The sequence below is a fragment of the Musa acuminata genome, chromosome BXJ2-2 (assembly GCF_036884655.1).
Source record: "Musa acuminata AAA Group cultivar baxijiao chromosome BXJ2-2, Cavendish_Baxijiao_AAA, whole genome shotgun sequence".
Lineage (NCBI taxonomy): Eukaryota > Viridiplantae > Streptophyta > Magnoliopsida > Zingiberales > Musaceae > Musa > Musa acuminata.
The window spans coordinates 10989530-11000038 of NC_088339.1; positions in this window are offsets into that span (position 1 = coordinate 10989530).

The window sequence follows — 10509 nt, forward strand, 5'->3', positions numbered from 1 at the left end:
CTATGAGTACTGCGACTAAGTTAGATATGGATGAAAATGGTGAAAGTTTCGATCAAAAAACATATAGGGGAATGATAGGTAGTCTACTCTACCTCACTGCGACTAGACCGGATATTATGTTTAGTGTAGGACTTTGCGCTAGGTTTCAATCTAATCCTAAATTATCTCATCTTAAAAGTGTTAAAAGAATATTTAGGTATCTTAAAGGAACTTCAAATTTAGGATTGTGGTATCCAAAATCTGAAAATTTTGATTTAATAGCCTATGCGGATGCCGATTATGGCGGATGCAGAATAGATAGAAAAAGTACATCCGGAACATGCCAATTTTTAGGACATGCACTTGTTTCTTAGACTTCCAAGAAACAAAATTCAGTTGCACTATCTACGGCAGAAGCCGAATACATAGCTGCAAGTGCATGTTGTGCACAAGTCATTTGGATGAAAAATACATTAGAAGACTATGGAATTCACTTTAAAAATATTCCCATAAAATGTGATAATACTAGTGCCATATGTCTTACTAAAAATCCAATTCAGCATTCTAGAACTAAGCACATCGACGTTAGGCATCATTTCATACGCGATCATGTCCTTAACAATAATGTTGTTCTAGAATTCATTGACACAAAGCATCAATTAGCAGATATATTCACAAAAGCTCTGAACGAAGATCAATTTGAATTCATTAGAAGGGAATTAGGCATGTTAAATTGTCCCTAAAATGAGATTCACGAAAAATGACTCGTTCTTTTCCTTTCTTTTATGAATTTGATTTCTTCTTCAATTCAAAATGATCCATTAAAATATAACTTATTATCTTGAGGGAAGCAAACAAAAAAAAAAGGGGTGAGGAAGAAAATTTTTTCCTCCACGGGATGCCAGCGGTGGCACCGCCAGATTTGGCGGTTGCACCGCCTGAGCGCTCGGGCGCCAGGCGGTGGCACCGCTCGGTTTGGCGGTGGCACCGACCGAGCGACCCTTATTAACCCAAAGGGTTAGGGCCGGCGGTGACACCGCCCCCAACCCGAAGAGAGAGTTCTCAAAACCCACTCCCAATTTCTTCTAACCCTCATTCTAACTCTTAGACACATTGGAGAAGGATTCTTGGTGGTCCAAGCCTTCCATCTCTCAACATAATCTCCACGAGGTAACTCTTGAAATCCCTCCTTTCTTTTCTCTTTCTCTTGCTTATTCTTAACAATTGGTATCATCATCCTGTCTAGAAAATGGCTCCAAAGAGATCAAAAGGAATAAGGATTCAAGGAGATTCATATAACCATGACCTTTTTAGATCAAAAGAGGTAGCCCTTAGCTTTCCAAAATTTGAAATACGATGTGTCCATAAAGGAAAATACATTGATTTGGATGAACTAGAAGACTTAGATCCAATTAAATGGTTTGCTCAACTAGAAGCTCTACCTCTACTACAAATAGATGAACCAATCTATCCACGGTTAGTGAGATTGTTCTATACCAACCTATATGAAGACAATGATAGCCTAAGCACTTACATTCTAGGAACACCCATTAGAATTTTTGACAGCACCATTTGTGAGCTAATTGGCATAACTGAAAAAGATAGGGGTTGCTATTTTAAAGGTAAATGGGACGTCAAAAAAATAGGAGCAACCTATTCCGAAGCCGTGAAAACAATTTTTGCAAATCCAAACCTTGACTTCCTACCCAAGAGCTGTGAACACTTAATGCCTTTCAACTCTAAAATTCTTCATCACATTATCACGAGCATCATATTCCCTAAACAATTTCATCTTGACGAAGTAAGTCAGTTAGAGATAGGAACCATGTATTGGATTATGACCGGTCAGCATAATTGTTTCGGGTACTTGATTCGCCAACACATGCAGGAAATTATGACTAAGGATACTATATTGCCATATGGGAGGTTAATCACTAGAATTCTTCATGCCTATGACATTTGCATTCCACCCAATGAAGAATCTATTCAAAATGATCGATATAACATAATAAATAAAAACCTGCTAAAAAAACTTAGGTGCACTTTTAGCAATGGCATATGGGTTAGGCAGCCTAGAAGAACGGATCCAATTCCTACACAAATAGAACAACCCGAAACACCAATTCTTATGGGAAATGAATCTCCTCCTCCTAGTCCCTTTGGAGCAGCACCTTCAGCTCCTGTTTCCTCCTCTGAAGATATCATTATGGCGGAGCTATCTCAGATCAAATCACAGCAAGAACAAATTCAGAATCAACAAGTTGAAATTTTGAAGACACTACGACAGATGAATGAAAAAATAGATATCATGTATCAGCACTGTGGATTACCTCCTAAGGATTAAATTGATGTATCTTTTTATTCTGTCCTGTTTGCTGTTCAAAAACAAGTTCATGTTTGTCATCGATTGTACGATAACTGATCTTTCCTTTAGATAACTACTGTCTTAATCTGCATAGATGATGATGTCTTTTGGACAAACTATTTCTGGAAAATTTGAATGAAGAACCTTGATAAAAGCTAAACCTTTTTCTATGATCATAAATTAGCTGGCTTGTCTCTTTTTGTTGATGACAAAGGGGGAGAAGTGATGACTTACACCAGAACGATAGCATGGCTAATATGAAATTTGTGATATGAATGTCTTATATAACTTGCAAATCCCTGAAAATATCACAAGATTGATATCATGAAATTTATATTGAAAATCTTTATCTTCTATCGTGGCGAAACTCGTCCAGTATCATTTAACTTATGATTTTCATCAAAGTTTCGCATTTACATTATGCTTAATGAGAATAACGATAAGTTCTACGGTTAGAGCTTATAGGTTTATACTTGAATTCAATGATGAAATTCAAGTGTTTTATCTTCTCATAATATGGCATATAGATAGGGGGAGTTACGTTTAACTCCGTCATCAATTGATTGTCATCATCAAAAAGGGGGAGATTGTTGAATCTCGGATTTTGATGATAAAATCAATTGATGGGTTATTTGATCTAATCCATATTATTGAGTTAAGTGTGCAGGATTAACTACGATAACCAGAAAACATAAAGCAAGGATACCAGAGTCGAGCTCGATGGACGTTTAAGAGACCGAAGAATCATCGGAGATGCTGCCGGAACCGTCCGAGAAGAAATCGGGAACGTGTCGGAAGTTCGCCGAAGAAATCGTCGGAGGCTCGCGGAGATCACCAAGAAGGCTCGGCTACTCGTTAAAGTCATCACAAAGATTGGGAGCTTGCAGGGAGTCCGTCGGAAGAAGTTCGTCGGAAAGCTCGCCGGAACAAGACTCGACGTTCGCGGTTAAAAAACTTGCTTAGGATGTTTTTGTTATGTAGTTCACCTGTAATTAGGATTAGGATTAAGAGATAATCCTATATCCTGGTTAGGGGCCAACTGGGCCCAAAGTCAAATTTGGTTTGGGCGAAAAATAAGCCAAACCAATGAATCGGAAAGCCAGGCGGTGGAACCGCCTGGCTGGGCGGTGACACCTCCTTGGCTGGGCGGTTGCACCGTCCAGCACCCGAGCGCTGGGCAGTGGCACCGCCTGGCTGGGCGGTGGAACCGCCAGCACCGGGAACCCTAAGAGAATTCAAATTTTGGAGCCCAAAATTTGAATCCTCTTGAGGCCTATAAATACCCCTCAAATCTCAGCCGAGGTTACAACTTTTGAGAAGCATTTTGATTGAGAGAAAAGTCTTAGAAAGTCTTAGCAAGTCTTGTTTTCAATTTGCTAGAGAGTTCTCCTCCTTCTTTCTTATTGAAAATTTGTAAGAGGTTGAGCTGCTTGTAAAAGGTTGTAAGAGGGGTGTTTACCCTTCCATTTCAAGAGACTTGCTAGTGGAAGGTGGGAGCCTCATCGAAAAGGGGCCTCGCAAGTGGAGTAGGTCATTTGACCGAACCACTCTAAAAATCGGCGTAATCTCTGGTTTGCTTTTTATTATTGTCATTTACATTACTGCAAATCTTCTTACTGCTTTAGTTCCTTATTGCTCTTGCTGCGCAACTTTAAGAACACGCCTTCAAGTTAAATTTCTCAAGTTTCGTTCTTAACGTACGAAAGATTTTGATTAAAATCGAAGTTTTAATCCGCTGCACTAATTCACCCCCCCTCTTAGTGCCGCTCCGATCCTAACAAGGGCAACATCTGATGATTGAGCCAATTAGAGAGGAACCGAAAGCAGAAGAGTTGGACTCCGATTATAAAGGTATGGAAACTGATGAAGATATTGAAGCCATCACACATACAGTGCATGCATTGGCTGGCTATGCTAACCCACAAACTATAAAAATCAGAGGAACTTTGAAGCATCAACCTGTCACTATTTTGATTGATACAGATAGCACTAATAATTTTATGGACAGGAAAGTTGCAGCCCAATTAGCCCACCACATTGAAGGCTGTGATATATTCGAAGCTGATGGAGGGATCTTAACTTATGATAGCAAAGGCCAGGAATTTCTTACAACGATTACTACACTGAAAGATCGACCTATTGCTTACACTGTCAAAAAGTGGAGATCATACTTACTTGATCAACGGGTTGTGATGCGTTGCAGATAGTCTATGGCTAGTGTTGAAAGAGAAGCTCCCCGAGATTGATGCTGCTCAGCCTTGAGGACAAGACTGATTTGAAGAGGGAGGAACTGTTAGTACCCTTTTTATAAGCTTTTGAATAATGTTTATTGAGTTTGGTTAGTCTAGTTGTTTATTGAGTTGATTTGGTTCAGTTAGAGTCAAGTAGAGGTTTATTTAATATTTATTTATTATTAGAGTTCAAGTCCTAATGGACTTTGGGTGGAGCTCTATAAATAGGAATGTAATTGCTTCTTTTCGGTAATCTATGAAAAATACTATTCTGTCTTTTGACAAACCCTAGGAGGTCGATCCCCTCGAAGCGATCAAGGAGGGCCGATCCCCTCGAAGAGATCAAGGTGGGCCGATCCCCTCGAAGCGATCAAGGAGGGCCGATCCCCTCGAAGCGATCATTATCATTCCCTTTTCTCCTCTTTCTTCCACGATAAGACTTTAGGGTTTTATCATTTGGTATCAGAGCCTACGATAAGACTTTAGGGTCTTATCAGACCCTTGTAATTTGCCTTGTCAAGACAATCTTATTATTACATTCAACCATAATATGCATAAACATAAATGTAAATAGGATAGCAGAAATAGATAATTAAGTAAGAATAATGTCAATAATAGCATCCACATAAACATGCATCACCATATCCTTTATGACTTGCTCACAAGCCTCATTCTAAAAACATGTTCTTTGAATATTTTACACTGTAAGGCTTTTGTCAATGGATTAGTAATCATCATAGTGGTGGTCAAGTTCTCAATTGACACTTGCTGTTTCTGGACTCTTTCTCTAACCACCAAGTACTTTATCTCAATGTGCTTGGAACCACTAGAGTACTTGCCATTCTTAGAGAAGAAAACTGTTGTAGTGTTATCACAAAATATCTTCAGCAGCCTGGTAATTGAGTCGACCACACCAAGTCCCGAGATGAAATTTTACAGCCATAAAGCTTGGTTTGTGGCCTCAAAGCATACCACAAATTCAGCTTTCATTGTTGATGATGCAATAAGCAATTGCTTTGCACTTTTCTAAGAAATTGCCCCACCAGCTAACATAAATACAAATCATGAAGTGGACTTCCTACTATCGAGGCAATTTGCAAAATCAGCATCTGAATATCCTATGACTTCAAGCTGATCTGATCTCCTATATGTGAGCATATAATCTTTCATCCCTTGTAGATATCTCATTACTTTCTTTATAGCTTTCCAATGTTTCATTCCTGGGTTGCTTTGGTATCTTCCCAATATTGCAACTGCAAAACTGATATCTGGTCTTGTACATGTTTGAGCATATAATAGACTTCCAACTACGCACCCATAAGGAATATTCTTCATTTGATTCTTTTCTAAGTCATTTCTTGGGCACTGGTTTTGACTGAATTTTTCACCTCTAGTAATAGGTACATCATTAGTTGAGCAAAGCTGCATATTAAATCTTTCCAAGATACGATCGATATATCCTTTTTGAGACAATCCTAATAAACCTTGAGATCTATCCCTGAATATCTCAAAGCCAATAACATAGGCTGCCTCATTCATATCAACCATCTTAAAGTTCTTGTTGAGAAATATCTTAGTTTCGTGTAATAAACCAAGATTACTACTGGCAAGTAAAATATCATCCACATATAAGACCAATATAATAAACTTGCTCCCACTTATCTTTAAATATATACACTGATCAATAGTGTTTTCCTTAAATCCGAAGGAAGCAATGGTATTATGAAATTTTATATACTATTGTTTGGAAGCTTGTTTAAGGCCATAAATTGATTTCTTAAGTTTACAAGCCCAATTTTCTTTTCCCTTTTCAATGAATCCTTCAGGTTGTTCCATATAGATTTCCTCATCTAGATCCCCATGCAGAAATGTTGTTTTCACGTCCATCTGATGCAACTCAAGATCATAATGAGCTACCAATACCATGACGATTCTTAATGAGACCTTTCTTGAAATTGAAGAAAAAGTCTCATTATAGTCGATGCTTTCCTTCTGAGAAAAATCTTTGACCACAAGTTTGGCTTTATATCGTTCGATATTGCCCGTTGAGTCACATTTTGTCTTAAAGACCCATTTACAACCGACTCTTTTACAATCATTGGGCAATTCAACGAGATCCCAGACACCATTCTAGACCATTGATTTTAACTCTTCTTTTATTGCATCATACCATTTTTTAGAATCATTACTTTCTATGGCTTGTGAAAACGATAAGGGGTCTCTTTTTATTCCTATATCATAATCTGATTCTTGTCGATATACCACATAATCATCAGAAATGACATGTTTTCTTTTCCTTTGAGATCTTCTCAAATCTGCCAATTGTGATTGTTCTACAAGATCATCAGCGGCGACATCAACATCATGTGAGAGTTCTTCGATGTTATTTTGTTGTTCACTCTCATCAATACTCTCATTGATTTGAGAAACAATAATATCTCGAATAGGAGATGATATGAGAGAATTAACATGAATCTCCTCGATATCAAAATTAATCCTTCGAGATTTTTCACTCTCACTGATTTCACCATTTTTTAGGAATTTTGCATTACCAGATTCTACTATTCTCATATGATTAGGGCAATAAAATCTGTATCCTTTGGATTTTTCTGGATAACCAATAAAATATCCTAAAATAGTTCTTGGATCCAATTTCTTTTCATGTGGATTGAATACTCTTATCTCTGCAGGACACCCTCAAATATATAGATGTCTTAGACTGGGCTTCCTACCAGTCCATAACTCAAATGGAGTCAATGAAACTGACTTACTAGGAATCCTGTTCAAGATGTACATAGCTGTCCTAAGAGCTTCACCCCACATCGACTCAGGTACAGAAGAATAACTCATCATGCTCCTAACCATATCCATCAGAGTGCGATTTCGCCTTTCAGCAACACCGTTTTGCTGTGGCACACCTGGTAATGCATATTGAGCACAAATACCCCATTGTTCTAGGAATCTAGTAAAAGGGCTAATATTCTGACTAGATCCATCATATCTGCCATAAAATTCACCACCTCTAACAATTTTAACTTTTCTATCTAATTGTCTCTCAACCTCTTTTATGTATACTTCAAGAGTATCAATGGCTTGAGACTTTTCATATATTAGATAAACATAGCCATATCTGGACAGATCATTTATAAATATGATGAAATATTTTTCTCCACTAAAACAAGGAATATGGAGTGGTCCGCAGATATTAGTATGAATAATTTCAAGAAGTTCTTTACTTCTTGTGGCATTTTTCTTTATATGTTTAGTTTGCTTTCCCTCAATGCAATCTATACAAACATCAAAATCAGTGATGTCTAAATGTTCCAAAATATTATCCTTCACTAATCTTTCAATTCTTTCCTTGGAGATATGCCTCAATCGTCTATGCCACAATATAGAAGATCTTTCATTATTGAAACTATGCTTCAATCCAAAATTTGATTGCAGGGTCATTAATGTCTTTGCAAACTCAAGATCCAAATTAATTTTGTACAAACCATCACAGAGAATTCTATGACCAACTTTTATTGAATCATAAAACATACTGAGTTTGTCATTACCAAAAGAAAGACAATATCCTAACTCATCAATTCTAGAAAGATAAACCAAATTTCTAGAAATTATAAGGACATAACATGTGTCAACAAGATCTATCAAGTGACCCGTCTCTAAGCGTAGACGATAAGTTCCCATTGATATCACTTTCGCTTTAAGACGATTTCCCATAATGATGAATCTTTCATGTTCTTTTGATTTTCGAATTAAAAGAAATCCCTATATATTATTTGTAACATGAGTTGAAGCACCAGAATCAATCCACCAAGTGTTAGAAGGAACTTCTGTAATGTTTGATTCAAAACATACAAAGGTCGAGTTAATACCTTTCTTTTCGAAACAAGTCTTGCGTTTAATGTAATCCTTCTTCACGTGTCCTTTCTTACCATAAAAAAAGCACTTTACAATAAATGCTTTCTTTTCATTAGTCCGTTTAACATTTCTAAACCCGGCAAATGTTTGATTGATAATGCTTCAACTTTCTTTTCTTATTACTAGCTCCTTGAGTAGTAGTCATAATATTATATGAACTTTCCTGCCTTAATCTCAATTCTTACTGAACACACATACTAGTCAACTCATTCAAGTCCCACTTATCCTTATTTGTGTTGTAGTGAATCTTGAATGAGCCAAACTGAGAAGGAAAAGAATTGAGAATAAATTGCACGAGGAAAGATTCATCAACATTCATGCCTAATGTTTTAAGTTTTGCAGCTTTGTCAGCCATATTGAGGATATGATCCTGAATTCCTCGAGTGCCATCATACTGAGCCGTAGTCAGTTCTTTCATTAATGTACCAGCCAATGACTTGTCAGCAAATTTAAATCTGTCTTCAATAACCTTTAAATATTCCTTTGCGCTAGTTGCAGTCGGTAATGAAGTCTTTATGTTATTTGCAATTGTCATTCTTATGAACATTAAACTAAGTCTATCAGATCTTTCCCAAGCCTTCATTTCATTTACTTGTTCTACAGTACTTTCATCAGTCAAGTCTGTAGGCTTTTCAACAAGTAATGCTAAATCAAGATCTAATACACCTAGTGTGAATTACACATGCTCTAACCATTCTTAATAATTTGATCTAGATAGTATAGGGACACTTGAAGCATATGAATGTATATGCGGAAGTACCACTGCAAAAATATAGAATAAAATTAATGCTTTGAGTTTGTCAAAAATTGATGAACTATTGATATCATCTATATTACACATTTGGGTGAAATATTAACATATCTAGTGTTCACTCAAGAATATTTATGGAGGACTAATACCATCCTTGTGGAATAGTGTTGTTACCTTTGAGTATACAACTCTAAACTATAAGGATATCCAAAAATAGTATCATCCTACCCCATCATATAATTATTTGAATTAGATTCTCCTTTGGGATTATCTAAATCTCCTAATTATATATGACATTATGAATATTATTTCCTTAATATCATTTAGGACTAATTCCTTAATATTATTTTATAAGTCATTAGTCCATATCACTTTGGTGGCTACAAGACTAATGCAATAATATAAAATAAAAATATCCTATAAATGACAAAACTTTTATTGTAATTCATATCATAAAAGTCTATCATCCCAGGCCACTTTGGCAGCTACTAATCAGATAAAACTTAGGGAAATGAATTACAAATAATATTCATCAATTTCTTTAATTTTTGTTAAGAAATTCAATAATAAAATAACCATAATAATTATTGAATATTAATGCTAAACAGTTCAATAATAAATAATAATTATTATTATTATTAAACATTAATGCTAAGCAATTCAATAATAAATAATAATAATAATTATTGAACATTAATGCTAAGTAATTCAATAATAAATAATAATAATAATTATTGAACATTAATGCTAAGTAATTCAATAATAAAATAACCATAACAGTTATTGAATATTAATGCTAAGTAGTTCAATAATAAATAACAATAATAATTTTTGAACATTAATACTAAGCAATTCAATAATAAATAACAATAATAATTATTGAACATTAATGTGAAGCAATTCAACAATAAATAATAATAATAATTATTGAATATTAATGCTAATCAATTCAATAATAAATAACAATAATAATTATTGAACATTAATGCTAAGCAATTCAATAATAAATAACAATAATAATTATTAAATATTAATGCTAAGTAATTTAATAATAAATAACAATAATAATTATTGAACATTAATGCTAAGTAATTTAATTATAAATAATAATAATAATAATTATTGAATATTAATCAGTACGAAAACTCATATGATAATCATGATAACATATAAATCATGCCTTGTGAAAGGTAACTATTATTTCATAATTTTATATATATACATGTGAATAAATAAATAAAAGTCCAAAAACAATA